A 22,630-nucleotide genomic window follows, 5' to 3' on the forward strand; every position below is an offset into this window, starting at 1 on the left:
GGACCTGCACTATCAGTCCTAATGAAAGAAGAATAAAATTTGGGTAATCGCAGATATTCACACTGCTATGAGCCTGAGGTTTGGTGCCTTCAGCTGTCAGCTTTAGAAAACAACCTACTTTCTACTCCCATTGCTAAGGTTCGCTTAAAATGAAGTGATACCACAAAGGCAGCGTGACTTGAGATGGGAGCATCCTCCAGTATGCTGAGAGGAACCATCCTCCAGAGGCTTTCTTATTCAATGTATATTCTCCCATATAAAATTTCTGAATTAATTGAAAAGTAATCTATTTTCTTCCTGGATTAAACTGGGCATTATGCAAGCTGGATCATCAGAGCAATGCAGCAAGATGCTGTTATGTGGTGTACTTTCGACCCAGGCTAATGTTCCTGTTTTCCTCATCATGTTGCCAGTTATGGCTGTAGAGTAGGGGAAGGACAGACAGAGGTCTTCCTGTAGTGTGTGCACGTTCTGGGATGTATGCTGCAGTTGTGGCTGCAGAGCTACACAGTCGCTGCCCTACTGTCCCCCATGCATAAGGATGCAGCCCTACAGACCTACTGATGGCCCCATACTAAGATGCATCTCTGAAAACCTGCATTAGCTTGGCTTGTGGATTTCAGTGGTCGTTCTTACATGTGTATTTTGGCCATGTGCCTTTTCCTGTCTCCTGTGCTAATATTTTCAGTAGACATGCTCTTATATCTAAGAAATTGCTGTGTGGTGCCTGATTTTCCACAACTGAAGACGATCGGTGGGAGCACTCCTACCACTCTGTCCCATTTTGGTCTGACCCAGGAAGTGTGAGCTGTCTGTTTATGTCTCAGAGAGGTAATTTCCCTCATTTGGGAGCCGAGACAAATATTCTCTTGTTAATCTTGTTTAATCATATTTAGGAGCAACACATGAGCTAAAAGTTAGCTTCACTTGGCAGAAAGACCAATTAAGGAAATTATGGGAGAAAAGAGGAGCCTGCTAAAGGGAAATTAAATCACTTTCAAGAATATTCCATTGCAATGTCTATACTAATAAATAAAATGGACTAATAACCATTCTCTTGCCCTGAGGCCAATCAGCATAGCATGGCTCATGTCCAAGGAACTAAACTCTCTTACAGCCACAAAGCAGAGCGGTTTCACCCAAGCTGCCTGTGCGGAATGGCTCCCAGGCATGCATGGATTTTATCTGCATGAGCTGGCCCAGGTCACAACTTATTGGTGTCAATAATTTAATAATATGGACGATTGTGAATCAATGTTCAGGTATGTGGCCCCGTGGTGTGTTAGGATAGGTGTGGTCCAGCTTTTCCATGCAATGTGCTAGGCTTCCTTCCGTCTTGTACAGAAACTCAAAGACCCTGGAGAATAAATACAGTGCTAGCCATGCTGCAAAACTTATGATTGGAAATCTTAAACAGTTTTAATTCCATATATTTTGGCGTCTTTTTTCTTTTGTAGTTTGTTACACTTGGGACATAGTTAGTTGTTCATTTTGTTGTTGTTGTTTGGTGTTTTGGTGTTTTTTTGGTTGGTTGGTTGGTTGGTTGGTTAGTTGGGTTGGGTTTGGGTTGTTGTTTGTTTGCTTTGCAAAATTGTGAGAAGTAAAAAACAATTTTGAAGGAAAGAGAAGAATGTACAATCATTGGTCTACATGATTCAAAATGCTCAAAGTCCATAGAATATTCTGGGAGGGACTGACTGAATACCAATCAAGTTTTGACCAACCGAAATGCCATAGCATCTGTCCTTTATGGTTAGTGCTAAATGCTGTTTTCTGTGCATGGTGCATTTTGTCATTCTTAGGGTTACTTTAGGTTTACTAGATCATGGAGTAGAATGCTGTCAGGTGTGCTTCAAAACTGAAATACTTGGAAAAGACCCAATTATTTCACGTAGTGATTATTGATATCGCCCTAAATAACGATGTTCTGGACTCTGTTCTTCAGACTGTAACATCGTACAGTTTATAATGAAGATGGTGATAAACCATCACACTTCTGACAGTTTCTGAAAGCTTGATTTTTGCCAACAGAATTAATTTAATTAAAAGTACATGTCCCTTGCAATAATATTAACTATACTTAAAGACACCAAGACATAAAAGGGCTTACATATAAACTTCAGTTAAAAAAACATGCAATTTTATATAGAAATTGCAGTCCTGTCACTTTACCCTTGGGGAAAAGAAGTTATTCAGAACAATAACAATAACTTGGTGGGAGAGAAAGTGGGCCTCAAGCAGTAAAAAAGTTTCTTTCCAGCTGTGTGGGTTTTCCACAGGCTTTTTCTTATGAATCTTATCAAGTTATTTGTTATTTACTCATGAATGCTGAACAAATATCGAGCAAATACAAGACATTATTAATTTCCCTAGCATTGCACGTACGCATATGTAATGGTTCATTATAACCCCGAGTTTTCAACATATTCCAGTGTAAACGAGAAGAGCCAATTAAAAAAATTGTAGACCCTGATCCAACCTTTGTTGACTTCAGATCCTGATGTTGAATTGAGCACCAAAAGAGAAAATTATGCCTATTAAATCGAGTAAACATTTTCTTCATTTATCTGTGTGGCTTTTTTCTGTCAGTGAAAACTATTTTTTTTGCTAAAAATGCCAACCCTTAGAAACTTAATGAGTATTAATGAAAAGCTGGAATAATTTAACATGGACAAAAAGAGGGTAATTTTCCTTAGACGTTTCGTTAGTATGAACTGAATCCTAAAAGGCCTATTCTCCTTGTGGTTTGTCAGAATAATTCTCATTATAGTCAATAGGAACCAGGTATATATGCATCAATAGCAGAAAAGACTGCTAAATATAGTTGCTGCCGTGGCAGCTAGTTCTCTCTCTCGTTCATCAGATGCGGAAGCTGAAAGCTGCAGCAGCCTCACACCACAAGAAAGATGAGGCCTGAAGAGTTTTATTTTTTTTTTCCTGGGAAAAAGAGGTATGAGCTCAATTTCCAGGCTCTTTAGACCTTTCCTGAGTGGATGAAGAGTCTGCAGCCTGCTGTGTTTGGGCCAACGTGTGGTCAAGCTTCCCTGAGCAGAGCAGGCTACCAATATTAGACATGTATGTCATGATTTCCAGCATATGTGGCCACCATTGCAGACAGACATGCAGGTTCTGCAGTTGTTCCAAAAGAATTTTTTTTTACATTTTTTTTTTTTTTTTTTTTTACCCTTTAGCCAGAGATGTACATCTCTAGGGAAAGCAATAAAAGATCTGCATGCTTTGCCTTGCCTAAATTTCCCCATCATTTTTTTTCTGTCACTCCTCAGCTGTCTTGCTTCTCTACATGACATTTCCACCCTATCTTCCAAGCTCAGCCTGGTTTTCCCTCTCCCCTCCCTCCTGGGCAGCAGCATCTTTCATCCTCCTTGGTGTCTCCCCGCTCAGAGAGCTGCCCCTAGGCTGTCTCCTCCTAAACAAGCTGCCTTTGTCTTCTAGGCCCCTGGGGTCTCACAGGAGTCACTTAGGCTCTGTGATTTTTTTAAGACTCAGGATTAGTATCTGATATCTTTTTTCTCTTGTCTGGGATTTTGGACACTGCTGTCCAAATCTAGACCCCCATGGAGGGGCAGAAAAAAAAAAAAAAAAAAAAAAAAAGCCCTTAACCTTTTGTTTTCCTTGGTTAAGATCTATACAGGTGCTGATAGCTATTGACCTTTTCATGGGCAGACATTAACTTCTTTTCCTTGTCTTCATAGCACATGGAGTATAAAGCATTACAGAGTAAAAAACAGCCATAAGGAGTTCATAAATTATACATAGGCAGATTCCCCAAATCATCATGCGGTCCCTTCTGCAAAAGATGCTCTGTATCAGTTATTGCTTTAGTTGTTTATGTACCTTTCTATATCTTCTCTTTTAAGCTTTCATAGATTCACTGATTTTTCTTTCTTTCTTTTTCTTATTCTTTCTTTCTTTCTTTCTTTCTTTCTTTCTTTCTTTCTTTCTTTCTTTCTTTCTTTCTTTCTTCCTTCTTCTCTCTTTTTTTTTATTTTATTTTTTTATTTTTTTTTGTACTTTCAGTGAGTTCTGATTTAAAGTAATCCAATGGGAATCTGAATTCTTATGCCTCTCTCTGTCCCTTCTTCCCAGTAAAAAACATGCAGATTGGATGGACAGGTGGAAGAAGTTCTCAGCTAAAACACAGACTTGCAGTCTTTGCTTTCAGTGTCCCATTTCTTGAACCTATGACACTGGGGAAGGACCAAGCCAGACCGCCTGTGCTTTAGGCACTCTCATGTAGCCCCTGGCACTGTTTCTCACTGCAGCAGCTTTGCAGACACACAAGACTGTGAGACGAGCTTGAGAATGTCCCTTCTCACACAATTCACTTGGCAAAAGCTAATTCAAAAGTCATATGGCACTGAAAAAGCCATGCCAGCTAAATAATATATGCAAGTACTGGCAAGCTCAACATACACCGAAGTGGGCTAGTCCATGATGCATTTTTTTCTGTCTATTCAAGTGCCAAAAGATCCTTTATTTGGCCAAGAGCCATAGGAATGGTTATCATTGCAGAGCACATCCTAGAAATCATGGAGAATTTGGGGCCAGTAAGACGTATCTAAGTATGGTGAAACCATAGTTATATGTTCCTTTATCATGTGCATGTCCTCAACTTTTCCACAAAAGATACAGCTCTTACTTAATTTTTAAGGCTATGTGTTATCCTAAGCATGAGTTTTTCTATAGCAATGATAAAATCAGGTCTTACAAGTAAAAACTTAGGTGTCTTTAAAAAAACAAGGTAAGGATTTTAAAGCGTTGTTACCTAGGCAAATGCATTTTTATGTAGCTCATATCCCAGAATAAAAGGATAAAAAGAATAAAAAGGATAAAAAGAATAAAAGAACTTTAAGGATCCTACAACTAAAAGTGTGTTAAAATATATGAAAACTGAGCATTCTGCAAGGCAAGCATAATAGCAATTAAATGCTGAAGCCAGTAGAGGTAAAAGAGAGAAAGTAGCTGGTCATACACCCTTCCATCCTAGCCTTTCCTCTCTGTCTCACGTCTGCTCTGTGGCTGCTAGGCACCTAACCCAGAGTTCAGCATGCAGGCAGCCAGCTTGAGCACCCCTTGCAAAACAGACACAGAAGAGGCCGGTGAAATTTTTATTGACAACCAAACTCTTTGCATTAGCTCTGAGCAGATGGGATGCATGAACCTCCTGGAAGATCTAAAATGTGAAATGTTTTATAAGGATCTGCAGAATGAAATATATTTTTCAATAAAATGCCGCTGGTCCATCTAAACTGGTGCTGGCTAAGGGGTACTTCTAACCTCACATGTATGTGTCCTACCTGTGTAGCCCTGCATGCATCAACACATGCAAGTATCCTGAACCACAGTTTCAGCTCAAAACAAAACAAAAAAAACAAACAAACAAAACCACCTGGATTCATGAATTGAAAAGAGTCACAATATAGTTCAGGTGGGTCTCAGATCTGGAAGGTGGGAGGACAAGGAGTGTGGAGAGTGCTGCATAGCACTACAGGGATTTTGGACTAAGCCAGACACAAACCAATATGTTCCAGAGCTACCAAATGTTTAAGTTATTTATCCTTAAATAGAGATAAGGTGTGAGAAAATCTATAAAATGCACAACCGCATTTCTCTGTGAAATTACAGAGTTTCTTCTGTTTGGAATAATGATTGTAAATTCCTCAGTATCACGGAGGCTATTTAAGGTCACTTCTACCAAAGCATATTTGAAGAAAGTTCAGACCTTTTGCGTCTGCCACTTACATTCTGATTATCTGTCTGGAGGCAAAGCTCCTCATTTTGGCGTGTAATGAATAAAATGCACAAGTGGAAGGAATCAAGATAATGAATTTGCAGGATAATTTTACTAATTATCTTGTTGCTGATCATAGAACCAAGCCGCTGCAAGTCAGTCCTTCCACAGTTATTAATATGCAATGCCTTAAGCTGTTCTTGTAACATTTATTACTCATCTCGCTGGCTCTACACTAGTTGATAGATTTCTATTAAATTTCTAAAAGTGAAGTCACTAGCAAGTTCCTCGTTTTAAATGTAATACGGTAAATTATACAGATTCACCAAAGTGTACAGTAAATGAGAGCATTTAAAATAAGATGTTTTCTACTGCATTTGTGTTAGGTGATGAGATGAAATTTATCTTGCCTTGTTGTAGTTATTTGTTGATAGGTATCTAACCTGCATTACGAATTTAATCTCCCTGTGTCATGGGAGAGAGGCTGGGACAAATTGTCCTCTGGAGATGCCTCTCTCCCCATTGATTACAGAGGGATTCCAGTCAGTTGACAGAAATGGGCCATGAACTTTTTTATGACTAAAGCGATGAGAGATGAAAGCTTGTTGTTGAGGAGTGATAAATAGGAAACTTTTCGACAAGAAAAAATAGAAATAAGTAATAGTACAATGAGATAATGATTGCCCCCCAAACAGTTTGGTTGGCACTGTTTAGAAGAAGATAACTGGAGAATGCAGCCCTGGAGTCCATAATGATCATCTGCCTTTGGAAACAGCTCAAGAACACAAGTAAGCATATATCAAGGCAAGCCACTGATACCCCAACTGCAGCAACGTGACGGACAAGCTTGGGAGTCACGGCAGGATACTCAGTGCAGCTTAAGGGTAAAGGAACAAATGTGAACAGAGATGACTGAAGATGAAAAAAAAAAAAAAAAAAAAAAAATCACGTTAAAATACATGCAACAAAGACAAAAGCAAACACAGCACTGAGAAAGTGACCAGTGGGATTTTACTTTTCTCTTCTACACCCCAAATGACCAGAAGGAGCTCACCATTGGGACAGCCTCCTTGCTGCCCAGAGCAGGTCAGAGCTGTCTCCCTGGTTTCACTGACCAAAAATTTGAAAATCTGTGTGCTGCCTTTGTCACTGTGCCCTCCTCACACCCCCTCCAGACCTGGGAAAGCAGCATAGCAGACCCCGTCCCTGTACCCTCATTTCTGTTTCATCCTAACCAGGTTCTGCAGCTACCTTGTCTCTACCTTGTTCAGTATTTGGTTCACTGCCCAAGTGATGGAGAACATTGCAAAGCATATACAGTTTTTGCTTAGAAAAAAATAAAAATTATCCCAAAATATCCATTCAGACTATTCCTGCAGCAAGCTAAAATACCATAAAGTTTTTGATAACTAAATCCATTTGGTGTTTTATCTCTTCCTTCAAATCATTTCCCTTAATATTATACAGAACTACAGCACAATAAAAAACAATAATGGTCAGGTACTTGGCTTAATAAAAGAGTCTTTTGAACTGCTATTGTAACATAGAAAAGAGGTCAGCCATTTCAGCATAGATCTTAAAGTTAGCTGGGTATATTTGTAATATTAACAGAAAAATCAAAGCTGCTTCTCTGCCAACCATGCTGCAAATAAGGATGCTGCAAATAAGGACTTTAGAAGCCCCAGAGGATCATGCTTTAATAAGTTAGTCATCTAAAAGCACTGTTGCAGACAACCAGAGGGTACAAAATAACCCAGACCAGAAATGATCTGACTGCAGAGAGAAATTGGAAGGCAACAGGTTCTCTCTAGACAACTGGATAAAAACCTAGATGGTTTTGAAAAATAAGCATTTATCATGCTGCCTTTTTAGTTGCTGTTTCATGGTTTGCTTGTGCTTTTCTCTCCCACAGAAGTTCATCAGAAGCATTAAAAGCAGAAATCAAGTGCTATTTTCAAGTTTTGTTTTTGTTGTTGTACAAATTTGAGAGCATACTGTGCTATAAATAAAAGCTTGTAAGTAAATTCCCAGCATATTAAAACCTGCCTAACAGGAGATTAAGATGGTCTGAAGTCACTGACTCAGATCATAAACAGTGCGCTGTTAGCTGAAATGATTAATCACTTTGGTACAAAAGAAAAGAGGAAATTTGTTAAAAAATAAGCAGGGGGCACGAAGCTAACTCCGGGGGCAAGCTGATTGGCTGTTTAATAATGTATAACGAAGTGTGTGCCAGATCAAAAGCAAATCACATGCAGCTGGCAGAAAATGAAATGGCATTAGGCAAAGTATTTGTCTAGCTATGAGGCTATTTAGGAAACTACTGTATATTAATGTAATGTCTATTAAAGCTTTTCAAATTAATTTTTGCTGATAGGGACCCATAAATAAAACATGATATACGCATTTCGTGTAGGTGCATGCACACATGTATATGCATTATCTATTGTAAATACTGCAAACATTCAGTTATATCTTTGCACAATTATTAACAGCAATTCAGGTTAATTAAATAATCTTGAAATTCTTATTTTAATCATTACAGTGTGGGAAAGTGTGCTGAATAATTGTTACTTGGTTTTGTTACAACAATATTTTTGCTGTGACAGACTTTGACAAAAATCTATGGTAGAAGGAAGAAAAGAGAGGTGCACTGCTGTAACACCCCTGCTCCTCACAGGTCACGTTGCCACCCTAAACATCTGAAAATGAAAGAGCTGTCTGCTTTGCTTCTGGTGGCATTTGAATGAGTCAAGTTAGCGGCAAGCATGGGAAGCCAAGGGGCGATGCTCACACATCATGCTTTTCCATCATCATTCAGTTAAGACACTGGTAAGACACTGGTATGCTCATCCGTGGCTGAGTCTCAGCTTGTGGAGAAGTCCAGAGGCACATGCTTATGCATCTGGTGCAACGTGGGCCTACTTTTAATCTAGCAGAAGTCTGGAATACAATGCCTGGCCTGAAATCCCAAGGCTGTCCCTCTCTAGCCCCATGGTTTAACCATTAAGTTGGACATGTAACCTGTTGTGCCTTCTGGGCTCGCAGCCTGGGTTTTCCACCTAGCCAGAGGCCCAGCTTCAAGAAGAGGGAATGGGCAATGTTCTTTACCAAAACTTAGTGTAGTCTGAAGGTCTCCTGAGGAGCAGGAGCCACCTCAGGCTGACAAGTGCCTGCTTCTGGGCCAGGTACCATTTTGATTCTTGCTTCACCAGCTTTGCTCCAGCTGTAGGCTCAGATCTAATCACTGAGCTGCTTTCCAGCCTCCTATGGAAGGCAGAAACTTTTCTATCTTCACAAACCTTTCTGTAGCTCTCCTTTTCTTGCATCAGTCATCACATGAATAGGGCAGTCTTACATGTCGTACCTAATGGGTACGATACTCACCTAGGGGACTGAGCAGCTCGAGGTGAGCCCCAGCACTGCACAGGACATCACTGAGTTCATGGTGCCAAGGAGGAGAAACTGAGAAGGCTAAAAACATGTCAACCTTTTGGACAACCTGTTCATAGAATCATGGAATTATTTAGGTTGGAAAGGACACTTAAGATGATCAAGTTCAACCATTGGCAAAGCCAGCACAGAGGGAAGGACCCAAAAGCAAACTCCTGGGTGGGCGCTGAGGCTGACCTGAGCAGTGGAGCACCAAGCGGCCTCTCTGCACCCCGCACTCATCTCCACTAAATATTTCAAGGGATGTCCGCTAAATATTTCAAGGGATGTGCTGCTCGGTGTCATTACATAACAAGCGACACCGCTCTGCCGTCACACTGCCCTATTCTTGTCACTTCGCAGCGGAGGCAATCAGCTGATGCAAGGCGGCACGCGTTTGGAAAAACAGAGCTCATGCAGATTGGCAGTTCTGTGCATTTCTGGAATTATAAACAACAGTTAGTTTCTGTCACCGCTTACTGAAAACACGGCACAGCTACTGAAATAAGTGAGCACTTAAGGGAAACCCAGACCTTTTATATCTGCCACTTATTTCCTGATTATCTTCCTGGAGGTCAGGCCCTTCATTTTGACACTTAATGAATAAAATGCCCACGTTGCAGGAAATGGGATAATGAATTGTGAAAAGACATAATCAGCAATGACTAAATAATTAAGGGAATTGAAATGTAGAGTCATGTGGGAATGCATTAATAATAACATGATTTTTCCATATGCTAAAAAATTCTGCCTGTTTTTAGAAAATCAGTCATCACACACACTCTGTGGCAAAAAAAAAAAAAAAAAAAAAAAAAAAAAAAAGTTAATGTAGACTAATAGGAACTGTAATTAGATGTTCTGCTTTTAAACAGCTGAATAAAAGATGAAATCATATAGAAAGTATATTTAGATACAAGCCAGAAAGTAAACTGATTATTATTCATAGTGCTGTTAATAGGAGCTGTAATTTATGCATCTAGTGGGAATCATGTTAGGCAATTAGGAAAGGGAGTCACACTTGACTTCCCTTTATGCATTTACATATTTATATATTTTTCTATATCTTGCCGATGTCTCCATCTTTCCAGTTACCTTTAATCCAAGTAACTGCCTAGAATAATACCTTTTACAGTGAAATTCTCTGTTGGAGTTCAAAGTTGGCCTTCACTTAGATTAAAGGAAATTGCACAAGCTCCTCTTTGATCATCTTTGTCCCCTGACATTGGACTTTCACCGGTCGCTGGTACTACATGAAGAATGGCACTTTTTAATTTCTCGCAGCACTTCACCTTCAAAGGCCAGCGGCGGAGATGATGGTGGCAGTCGCGCTGGGCTCTGCCCCCTTCTGCTGCCCTCTGCCTGGCTCACCCTCAGCCCACTGACTCAGAACCCAGGTGCAAGTGTTCAGTCCCTGTGGTCTGCCCCTAACAAAACCTGGAATCCCATAACCTACCAACCCCCAGCACTAAAATCCCAATGATACGAATTTCAGTTCCAGTTGGAGCGTTGTTTTTGTGGAATATCTGGCCCTTCATATATATTTAATACATTCAGCCCTTCAAAGCCAGGATGATTTATGCTTATTTTGTGCAACAACACGGTTATTGTTTTCATCCAAAGGTATCCTCGTGTCTAATCCCATGTTAATGCAGTCTCTCTGTGATCCAATAAAATATGGGTCAGCCCAAGAGGGTAGCATCGCCAGCTATGTTTGAACAGATGGGTGGACTGAGGTACAGAGAGCTGTCGTGGTTTGCTCAAGGTAAAAAAGCAAGTCAGTGGCAGAGCGAAGATTAAAATTCAAAGCATGAGATCAACGAAGGATTAAGTGCCGTGTTCATCTGCTTCATTTCCAGACGTATATAACGTGTACCTCTGATAACCTGCAGGTATCTCCGTGTGGAAATATTCAGCTCATGACTTTCAACAAGCAGAGGCAGGGACACTCTCCAGGATCAAGGACGGGACCCTTGGGGACCTCACTGAGGGGTGGACTTGGTTTTTCTGGCCTTTTCTTGTTTCTGGCTTTGCTAAGGCTGTTCTTACGACCACTTTGCTGGTGGATGCTGTGCCTCCTAGGATCGCACCAGTGCATCCTCAGGGTGCAGGATGCTTTTCCCCCCTCACCTTCTCCCCCGCTACCCCTCCTCGAGACAAGGACCTGGTGTCCTGGCACGGCCGCCTGGCTGCAGGGCTCGTGTTTTGGCTGCCGACCATCTTCCGTAATTGGGCTGGCGAGTGCTGCCCTCCTGCTGCTGGGGGCCGGGGCTGTTGGTGCCAGCTGCTCCCCCCACTGCAGATGGCCCTACTGACACCCGGCCACCCGCCCACCGACAGTCCTCTCCTGCTGTCTGTCCTGCCACCCTCCTCGCCTACCCCATTTGAGAGCTGGGAAGCAGGGGGTGCTCCTGCAGCTATGCTAGTTAAGCTACAAGGAAGAGAAAAAAGCAATTAAAAGGAGCAAATGCAATCCCATGCATTCCGATACTGCCATTTTTTATCTGTTTGTGTTTTCAATTCGCCCCCCTTTAGCATCCACGGTGCGTTTCCCTCCCTGGCCATCCTGGGCGTTGCACAGGTCTGGCTCATTACGTTTGCTCTCGGCAGCTGTGCAATGCCTTGGGATGGATTCTGCAAGGCTTAAAATAGAAACATTCCTGCCTGCTATTGCTGATGTATCATTGGGTAATCATTAAATAAATTCAGTGTTTTACTGCATTAACAAAAACACATGATTGTTTAACAGAGTATATTACAGAAGATGGAGGCTTTAATGGTCTCTATGGATTTTTAGTTTGTAAGAGTACATTATGAAGCTGTCTTGGTAGGGTGCTGTTTTCATATGTGAAAGAAGTTACTGGCGTTATACATCATTTTTATATCTTGTTGCTAGGCAACATATCATAGTGCAGTTATTGCAAAGGTGTCTGCTTCCTCGTTAAAAATCTTCATGTTGCTCCTTAATTCTGCAAAATTAGCTCCGTTATTGATCCTATCCCGCTTCCTCAGATATCTATTGATTGAGGTTTCATCTGTTAGGTTTGGGAGAAATAGAACAGCTTTCTATTAACCGAATTTCGGGCTGAAACCTAAAGCATATGCATTAGTGCTAATCTGTAGTTTCCCTGTTCATCACAATTTGTTTTCATGTGGGGAGCTGTGTGTTTCCATTCACTTGGGATTCCAAATCAGAGAAGTAATTTAAGTGGCGCTGTATTTATGGTCTATGACAGCTAGGCTTAAATAAACAGCAGTGACAAAAGCAGGAGCTACATTGGGTGTTCTGGGAAAGGTCTAAAATCTGCCTTTAAAACCCATTTTCTTTCTTTCTCTGAAATAATCCACAGTTCCTGCTTCAGCACTCTTCTCTTGCGAGCTCCTGTTACATTGAAATTTCCAATCTGGGGGCAGTTTTGCCTCATCTTAGGTCAGGCTGTGTAGGATTTGGGGCTTTACAGGACCTAGCCAACTTCATCACCTCAGTTCATTCGCATCTGGAGAAGGCAAACCTATTTCAGAGAGGCGCGTTTGGCAATAGCAGGCAGTATCGCTCCCAAGTATCTTCTGCACAACAAAACATGATTTTTTTTCCTTTTTTTTTTTTTTTTTTTCTTTCTGAGTGCCAGTATTTATTCCCTTCATTACCACTGCTCCCTAGCTTCCCTGAGTTGGAGAGCTGTGTGCCAGGGCCATATGTGCTCCCCAGAGGCAGGGGTGGCTCTGACACATGTCCCCTGATGCCTCTGCAGGTTCACGTGGAGCAAGGGCACGTGGTGGGGGTGCCAGCACCAGGCTCTGCTCCGGCACTGGGGGGACCAGGGGCTTCCGCAGACCTCTGTGTGCAGCAAATGGCTCTTTATTATCCTCATCCCTCATGCCTTTGTTACCAGCATATTGTAATTGCTTTCATTAACCAGGCTTAATGCAGCGGTGGTTGGTGTAGCTACTGTTCATTCTGGGGCAAATGGTACTGTTGTAATATCAGGTTTTAATTAAGCCATTCTGGATAAAAGCTGGCATGCTAAAAGCTTCTAAAAATGCTGTTCCTTGGTACACACCCACGCAACAACAACCAGTAAATCAATGGGGTTTATCTAGCCTCTCCCTTGGAAGATGTAATATGGCACGTGCTATTGGGGCAGCTATTTCTAAAGGCATGTGATCCAGAGGAGGCGTGGGGGGAGGAATAAAAGAAATATGAAATAAGTTCATTCTGTTATTTTTTAAGCTACGAAAGAGTTAAAATAGATACAAGACTTTGTTACACTCTAAAGTGTTGTTTGTTTGTTTGTTTGTTCAGAGATGTGCTAGTAATTAATTTATAATGCGACTAATTAGTTCTAAGGAATCTTAATAGATAGAGCTGTAAGTGAAAGAAAAAGAAATTGCAAAGGCCAAAATGTTTAACTTCACAGTCAATCAATGCACTTTCTTAAAAACTGTCTGCAAGTATTTTTGGCTGTGTTTTAAAACTGATGGTTACATGTTCACTCTCAAATTTCACCCCTGGAGCACCCTGGGCTCTCCCTCAATAGCAGCACGGCTCCATTCACACCTGACCTGTTCCCCTGTAACTCTCAAGGGAAGAGACAGGGTGGCCTCACACCAGTCTTCCCTTTCTTCTCATCACACAATGTGCCTTTAACATTTGGGCCTTGGGATCATACAACACCTTTATCTCTGTTATTGGCACTACCGTTGTTTTCCCACTAACAATTCCTCTGCTCCACACCACTGGGCTATGACATGGAAAAAAGAGTTTTGGTACATTTGAGAAGTCTGACCAGAGTATCTCTAAATCTTTTTCATTTGATTGCTTGTGTTGGAAAATCTTTTTCTTCCTCAGGATGCTCAAGAAGAGATAATCTCTGTCTGACCCTGATAGTAGTGAGTGATGAATATCCAGCCTGACCAGCTTGGGCTAATTCCTTTTCCCACATCTCTGATGTCTCTGAGGCAACACTGTTAAAATGGATGCAACTCACTGTAGTGAAAGAAGAGTTGCCAGAAGAAAGGAACAACCTTACATTTCAAAGAATGGATTTGGGGAAAACAGTCTCTCTTTCATTGTCTGCTTATCCATAAAGTCATATTTTATTAGTGAAGTTTTGCCAGTTGATCCCTTGTTACCTGCTTTGACCTCTATGAAAACCCCTGCAAAGGTGATTGCATGGCCAGTGAAGTCAGTAATATGGCTAACTGGATGGGAAATTTCCACCTCAGGTAGATGAGTTGGCTCAGTTAATCACCCATTGTTTCTCCATGCAAAAGAAAAGTCTCTCTTAACCCACATTCAGTTTAAAGAATTAAACAAGAGAATTTACCCAGGTTCTGGGGAAAAAGGTTGGCTTTTTTTCCATTTTGTCAAGGAGACACATGGCTTTCAATATGATACCTATTTCTGTCTGCCACACACTGACATGGTCTGTACAACTCCCTATCACATCATCTCAGCTTTTCATGGGTCTACAGGGATTTCTGGATGAAAATATCTCCTTGACCAGGAAGAGCCATATTACCAACTTCTATTTGCTATGCACTTCACTAAAAAAAACCTGGATGTTTTACTCCATAAAATTCTCTGCTTCCCAACTGCCTCTCAGGATGCCCATAATTCTTAGAAAACTCAAGTAGTAGGCTGGATCTCTGTAATTTTGTTTCTCCAGTGTGATGGATCTGCCAGCCCTGTCTGTTGCCTTTCTGTGAATCTTAGTCTCCCAGAACCAGAGCCAAATTTCACACCTGGTGCCAGCCAGAACCTGATAGTCTGACATTTTTTGGACAACACTTTTCAAAACATCTTAGTGCCAAGTGCAGAAACCTCTACAAAGCTAAATGCAAGAAGTGTATGGACTGGATTGCTTCCCAGCAGCTCACTCTCTGATCAGCTCAGTCAGAGCACATCTATCAGCTTTGTTGTTGGATCCCAACAGCAGGGTCACATCCACTCATGTCATGATGGTTTTGGCCTTGTCACTTTCATTGCAGTTAGATCAGCTTAGAGGGAAGAAGAAAGAAGAAAAAAAAAAAAAGAAAAAAGAAAAAAAGAAAAAAAAAAAAAAAAGAAGAAGAAGAAAAAAGAAACACTGAGCCAATTTTCAGCTTCAGCCATGGGACCATTTGCTGGCATCTGTTTTCCTGTATTGTCAAACATAACATCTCTTGGCCCTTGCTGGTCTTGCCCCTAACTTAATTATCATCTCTTGGATAGGATATAGTAGTGTATGATGCTTCTGATCAGCCCACTTGTCAAATGCACTGTGGTATTTCTAGGAAAAATAAAGAAAAATCACAAATATGCCTGGTAGAAGTTGGGCTACCAAAATACATCAATAGTCTTATTGAAATTAAGACTCTTTAGCTAATCAAAATTAAATCGTAGTTTCCGTGTATTGCTTCCTTTCTCTGCATCCATCTTGAGTTTCATCTCATATGTTTGGACTGCCAGCCCTTTGGGGCAGGAAATACTCCTTCACTGTGTGTGTAGAGCACTTCACTGAGTGGGTCCAAAATGTCACTAATCATTACTCAGGGAGAGCCACTTTCTACACATGGGCACACAGTGATAGGGCAAGGGGGAATGCCTATAAACTAAAAGATGGAAGAGTTGGCTTAGATGTTAGGAAGAAATTCTTCATCCAGGGGGTGGTGAGGCACTGGCACAGGTTGCCCAGAGAAGCTGTGGATGCCCCATCCCTGGAAGTGTTCAAGGTCAGGCTGGGTGGCGCTTTGGGAAGTCTGGTCTAGTGGAAGGTGTCCCTGCCCATTACAAGTGGTTGGAATTAGATGATCTTTAAGGTCCCTTTCAACCCAAGCCCTTCTATGATTCTATGATCACCAACTCCTGGTCATGATTATAAGGTAGTTTCACATCCCCAAATCAGATTATTTGCAGACAGCATGTATTCCTAGCTGAAAGGAGAGCCTGTTCTCCTCCATTTGATGAGGTACTGAGATCTGCTTCCTAAAGCTGTTTACTCTCCAAGACATCAATTCCAGTTGGTAAATCAGAGACCAGCACTGATAAAGTTGTCTTCCATTGCTCCTTGGGTAAGATTTCTCCTCCCACATCTGGATGTGCACCTGGGACCACATCAGATGCTGCTGTAGGGGAAACCAGTATCTCGTGCACAATAAACTTGTCCCTGAAGCAAAATCTTTGTGGACAGCCCCTCTTCAGGAACTACTATTAACATAAAGTTACCTTTTTTTCCCCCTCATTCTGTAATTAGACATCCCAATTATGTAGTTTAATCTAATTAAAGTAATGATGCAATTATACAATAATTGATACATAATCGGCATGCAAAAACCTGCGTAAGTATTATTTAACCAACAGAGCAAATTCTAGATGAACCTTTTCACTCTTAAAAGTATATCATTTTAGCAGACAGCTTCAGGAAGGATTTTACCTCCTCAAGCATTTTTAAACCCTTGCTGCTACTAGTAATATATATTTTTTCCCTTTCCTGGGCATCCTGTTTCCACTGACTTCAACAGGAGCTGAGCAGCTGACTTCAACTGAGCACCCATAGACATGGGAAAAGCCTCTGAAAACCTCATCACAAGCATGTCATCCAGAGATGGTGAAGTGTTACACAGAAATTTCAGCAATGCCTCATATTGGATTGCATACTGTTAGAGATTATTAAAATAATAATAAAAAATATCATCGCCAATTACAAGAGAACACAGCTCTGTGGCAGTAATACTGGTACTTTCTCATCAAATTTTACCACTTAAGATCCTTTGTAAAAAAAAAGTAATTAAAAATTACTTCGATATTATTCAAAATAACTGCAAAATTTTGTAAAATGCAAAAATACATATGAGCACCATGCTTACAGATGCATAAACTGTACTTTAGCTTTGTCTACATGCAAGGTCTCATGCACCAAAATCGTCAGGACATGCAGATGAATGCAGGAGTCCTCACTCTAACGACATGGACAGGAATCTATTTTCCTGTATTGGCTTAGTTTTTCTGAAGCAGATAAACTGAGAAGCCTGTGTTTTGTGGTATAAGGATGTTAGCTGTATCTGTAACAGCCAAAGACCCATGTTCTGAAATGACATCAGAGACCTGGGGGCTTGTCTGATAAGAAATGGGATTTCTTCTCATCCTTGGATAAAATTTCCTTTAACGCAGTCTCCACCCTCTTACTGCTGTGCTGCGAACTGTGTATCCTATATGGCTTTTCCCACTGGTGATGTGGCTGAACATCAGTGATATTTTAGCCTTGTTTTGTAAAGCACTGTGGAATCAAATTCATACACATTTATATAATGTTCTATAATTAATCCAGTGTGTCTGGGTGCGTGAAGAAATGAGAATGCCCTGTCCCTTTCTTTGTCTCTGTTGCATAACTCATGGTTTAAACTAGGTTTATTATCTTGTGAGATGCTATATGGCAAGTTTGTTCAAAATGCCTGAGTAGCTGTGTTGATAGAACTATTCACGAGCAGGAAAATTTCAAAGTAAAATGTGAATGTTTCTTGATAAGCAGTCACTTGGGCTTTTTTTGTTGATGTTTCTTTGCATGATTTGCTACTAAGGATCTAGTTTTAAGTGTTATTACCCATATGTGTGGAAGTATAATTTTGATTTGATCCATATTCTCTTTAATGCCAAGAGTGTTGAAAAAAAACTTTTTTAATTTGGTTTCAAATTCAAATATGATGGTTTTACAGTTATCTTTTAATTGTCAGTGTTCTTATTGCTAGTATAAGTGTTTGTGTTGCCAGCCATAATCATTTTTTCAAGACAGATGCTGAAAATATATAAAAAAAAAAAAAAAAAAAAAAAAAGCCTATGACTGTATGACTGAACACTTGCTTTTTCATTGTGGTATAAATTCATTCCTATGTATGGAAGCCACTGAGAGCATGCACATCTGGCCCAGAGTTTCCAATCTTAAGAAAATCTTAGAGGTGCCTAAGTGATCCCCTAGCCTCTGCCAAGGTTCACATAGAGAACATCTTTGTCTCACAACATTTTTCTTTTTTCCCCTTGGTGATAGAACTGATTCTAAGGGGTCTGACTGGTGGGAAGAATATGAAGAAGGTTTCACATTTCAGTCTGAGCCCTAGGTCCTTGGACCTGAAGGGTGTAATTGCTTCAGAGATAGAAAAATGCCATTCACCTGCCATTCTTAGGTGAAATTCTCTGCTCGATGGGATAGAGAATGTTGGTAGGTCCTTCTAGTAACAGACATCTGGAGACTGAAAGATATCAAGATAAATACAACCACAAGCTATGGGAAGACTCAGCAAGAATATCACTGCACTAAATAAATAAATAAGTAAATAAAATTCCATGAAATAATTCAGCATAAAAATTTAACGTCCAGGTATTTCATGGTTTTGCTTGCCTTTGATGCTCACAGAGGTCTCTGCAATGTAGCTCACAGGAAACACCATGCTGCTAATTTTCCACTAACATTTGCCTGCATCATTTCAGCAATACACTCACCCATATTTGACACAGGAACTCGACCTGGATTTACCAACAGTTTGGTAATTCTGATAGGTCAGGGGCTGCTGTCTTTGGTGAAGATACAATAACAGCCAGAGTATACCTGATCTCATATTGCTAAGTGTGATTTAAAGGAAAATCTTTGAAAGAAGTATAACTGCCTGAATTACTACTCTTTTATATGTTTTTAAATGAGAATGTAAAGGCCAAGGGCATTTTTTCCTATTTAATGCCATTAAATTCATCATTAAATCTCTCACTGAACACTGGGTGAATTTAATGGTGCCCTCAAGTGCCGATGCTGATGCTTGACTGTGTTAATATTGTTGTATATACAGATACAATAAATAACACTTAGCTAAGATAGTATTAGCAACCTTATTGGGTATATCAATATAAATAGCTGTACTAATGAGATTAAGCATCAGAAACCAATGGCAATGTGAATCCAGGCACTGGGGCTAAAATATGGATAGGGATTCAACACATTGAACCTATCAATAAAACCAAAGAGACTCTACTAAAAGCTTTACTGCTAGTTGCCATTAAAGGATTAATTTGAAAGTACAGTTTTTATCTTTTCTCATCTCACTTTATAACGTGCTCTGGCTAAAACTTCTGCCTGCCTTGTCCACAGGTATTATCAATGCTTCTGCTTGCTGAATAATCTCTGCAAAGCCCCTGGCAGGCCACTCTGCTTTGCCTGACTTTAACCAGTTCCTTTTGGTCGGTGTGATTCAGCACTGGAGAGGACTGAGTTTGTACCACGGGTGTTTTTCGTGCCTAGGATTCTGTATGCAGGGTTGCATTAGCTGAGTCATCTCTGGGTAATTGTTGTTTCTCTTCTCAACATACACCAGTTGGATGCAATTGCCTAGCCCATGCAAATTATTTTAAGCCTCCTGGCATAATTCCAGGATCCCCTTTTTCTCACACAAAAAGCATGAAATGTTCTGATTACAGTAGTCTTTTACCATTGAAGTAATCTCTAACTCTCTTCATTTCATGTGGAGGGTGTTCCTTATTTACACTTTTATTGCTCGAAGGAGAAAAGCTCTGTGTTGTGATATTTCTTTTGATGGGATTCTACGTACAGTAAAGCCTTGAAAGATACATACGCTGCTGTGTCTTACTAAGAAACTTTTCCAAAGTGAAAAAAAAAAGTGATCTAAAGAACCACCTTTAATCAACAGTGGTAAAATCTTTCCCTGGATATGAGACTTATTTAAGACTTAAGTGGAAATTAATTGATACCCAGACATAATGTGAATCTTCTTATTCCAGTGAACAGCAGTTTGATGGTTCTCCTGAAGAGAAATCAAAAGTTAATACTTGCTGCTACAAAACAACCCTTTATGGCTTTTAAGATTTTATATTTCCAGTGCTAAGGCTTCTCATCCTAATTTCTTGCTCCTTAAAAAATCAGTAATAATTAAAATGTGATAATGTTGTGTCCTGTTTCCTTTTTCTTTATGTATTACTTTAATTTTTCAACATATTTTTTATGAGATAACAAAGAACATACATACATTCTCATTTTCTTTCACATGACAGCAGAAGAATGTTAATTTTGCTGTAAAGTGAACAAGTAAATCATGGGTAGTTAAGAGCTCAAAAATAAACAATCATTTGTAACCATTTTGCTTCCTTTCATGCCTCTGTCATGACACAGCCCATAATTTCATAATCACCTACTGTTTGCTGGCAAACATCTTTAGGAATGTTTTAGAGAGTTGTAAAAACTTTTGTTAGTGTCATTTTTCATAACATCCTAGCTGTAAAACCAAGCTGTCTGTGTACTGCAATTCTCGTAGAACATTACCAGGAAATATCTAGAAATGGTGAGGCAGCACAACACAGTAGATCATGAAGGGTTTCTGTGGATACAAGTCATTCATCTAATCAAGTTTACTCATTTCATAACCAGACTACTTATAAACTGTTTCAAAAATATGTTTGGGTTTGGAGTTGGTTGGTTTTTTGTTTTGTTTTGTTTTGTTTTGTTTTGTTTTGTTTTCCATTCAAAATAATTTATCTCATTTGGTTTTAAACAATTCAGATAAATTAAGTTCATTTGGCTTCAGTTAAAAAAAAAAAAAAAAAGGTTTCATGCAGTCTGTAACACTCATCACTCATTATGTAAACGACATTTAAAACCATTGTGTTGTTTTTTGTTGTTGTTGTTGTTGCTGTATTTTTAATAGGTGTGAACTGCTTATGCAGACAATGTCTATGATAATGAATAAGGTGGTAGTGTTACTCTGCTTCTTAATGAAATAAAATGTGTAATGGATGGAGCCAGAACACGTGCTTTGGGAGCAGGGTATATTCAGTGCATTATCATACCTTCTCTTACTTTTTCCAAGTGGAGTTGCAGATTGGCATTGTCATCCTCAATACCTTTTGTGCCAAGATATGGAAACGACAAGATTCTCTTAGGGGATTTTCTGACTGAAGAGTCTTTCAACCTTAATTCCATTTTTATGTGTTTTACCTCATAATGGTAGCATAGTACTTACAGAGATTACAAGGGTGCTGCGATGCTTAATTCAAGTTTGTAGAATACCTTGAAAATGAAAGACAGTGTGTACAATAAGCACTAACTGTTATTGTTTCAGGGTTTAAAGCAGACAGAACTTGAGACAATGATAGCTTTGAAGAAGCACTTAATATAAACGGTAGATAAGAGTGAATTGCACAGTTAAAGAAAGGTCTCCTTCACTGCTCCATGGGCATATTTGCAGCTCGAGAGAAATACAATTCACAATCAGTTTTAACAAGAAATGCCAGATTGCCTAAGGACAACTGGAGCAAACAAATGGGCCCTCCTTGCTGACAGCAATCTCCCCAAAGGCCACCCCGCAGAGCAGGGAGCAGTGACAAGTGCTGATCTATGCTCCTGAGAACACGATGGGGAGCAGTGGTAGCCCAGGTGGGAGAAACATCATTGCAAGGGTTTCCAGAAGCACCATGCTGCTGGCAAACTTAACATTTCACAACATAGAAACAGGGGACTGGCCTCAAGGCTTCTCCTCCCCCTTGATGGTCTTCTCAGGGCCCAGATCTGGGTCCCTTTTCCAAGGCTGCAGCTGCAGCCCCTGAATTGCACCAACAGTGGTTGCACCAGCTCTGCAAGCAGGGGTACTGCCCTGGGATCCCATTCTCCAATTGGCCCTTTCACAGGATCTCACTCCTAAGCACGCAAAACAACCCACAGATTAATTTGAAAAACAGTCTGTCTGTGTCTGCTGACTGGTGGCTTTGACTCTGAGAAATGGATAAAAGTGATGACAAGATGATGTCAGTGCAGCCAGATCACCAAACCCTTTACTGCCACCAAAAAGTCCTGAATTATCTGTCCGTGCCCCATTAGGGCAAAGACTGGAACATAGCAGTAGGACAAGCACCTTATCACTTCCCAGATTTTAATTTTGCCTCTGCTCTGAAAAATTAAACCTCTTCCACTGTTGCATGTAGTCCGTACAGGTGTACATGGATGGGGTCTCAGGAGGCCTTCAGGGACTTCAGGTGGAGAGTGCATCCAGTGGGACTTCTCTACTAAAATCCTCAGCTATTTTGAGTAGTCCTCTGGTGTATCCTTTCTTCCTCTTATCTCATTTTGGGTTTGAGACACATTTTCAATCAAATCATTCAAACATCAGTACTGGAAGATGTCAAAAAGAAAACGAAATCTCTTTGCTTCTCTAAAATGTTGTCAGATATTCTTGTCCACGAACGTTTCTGTCAATTCACAGGTTAATAAATTCAACACTTGAAGGTGCAGTCTTATGGTCTATTTGAGGAGGTTCAACTACATGTTTCGTCATTTCCAAGAGAACCTCTATCACTGTACTGTGAAAGATTTAAGATTTCATTTTCACTGCAGATGAAGTTCCAAAGTTATCTAGTAATTTATCTAAGAGGGACTATCCTGGTTCTCCAAATCTCTGCCCACCTGTGCTATTAAAGTC

At 40.3% G+C, this 22,630-nt stretch overlaps 1 long non-coding RNA gene across 2 annotated transcripts in view; it reads left to right on the forward strand.

The window, feature by feature from the left end:
• LOC309891928 overlaps nucleotides 1–16,776 on the forward strand; it is a 119,884-nt gene extending 103,108 nt beyond the window's left edge. The window contains exon 3 of one of the 2 annotated variants that reach the window (XR_014319571.1): nucleotides 16,685–16,776. This is a non-coding gene — a long non-coding RNA (uncharacterized lncRNA). The remainder of the gene's footprint in view (nucleotides 1–16,684) is intronic. The other variant, XR_014319572.1, reaches the window with a different exon arrangement.
• Nucleotides 16,777–22,630: the final 5,854 nt, after the last annotated feature.

This window comes from Aythya marila (genome assembly GCF_965140915.1).
Source record: "Aythya marila genome assembly, chromosome: 1".
Classification (NCBI taxonomy): Eukaryota; Metazoa; Chordata; class Aves; order Anseriformes; family Anatidae; genus Aythya; species Aythya marila.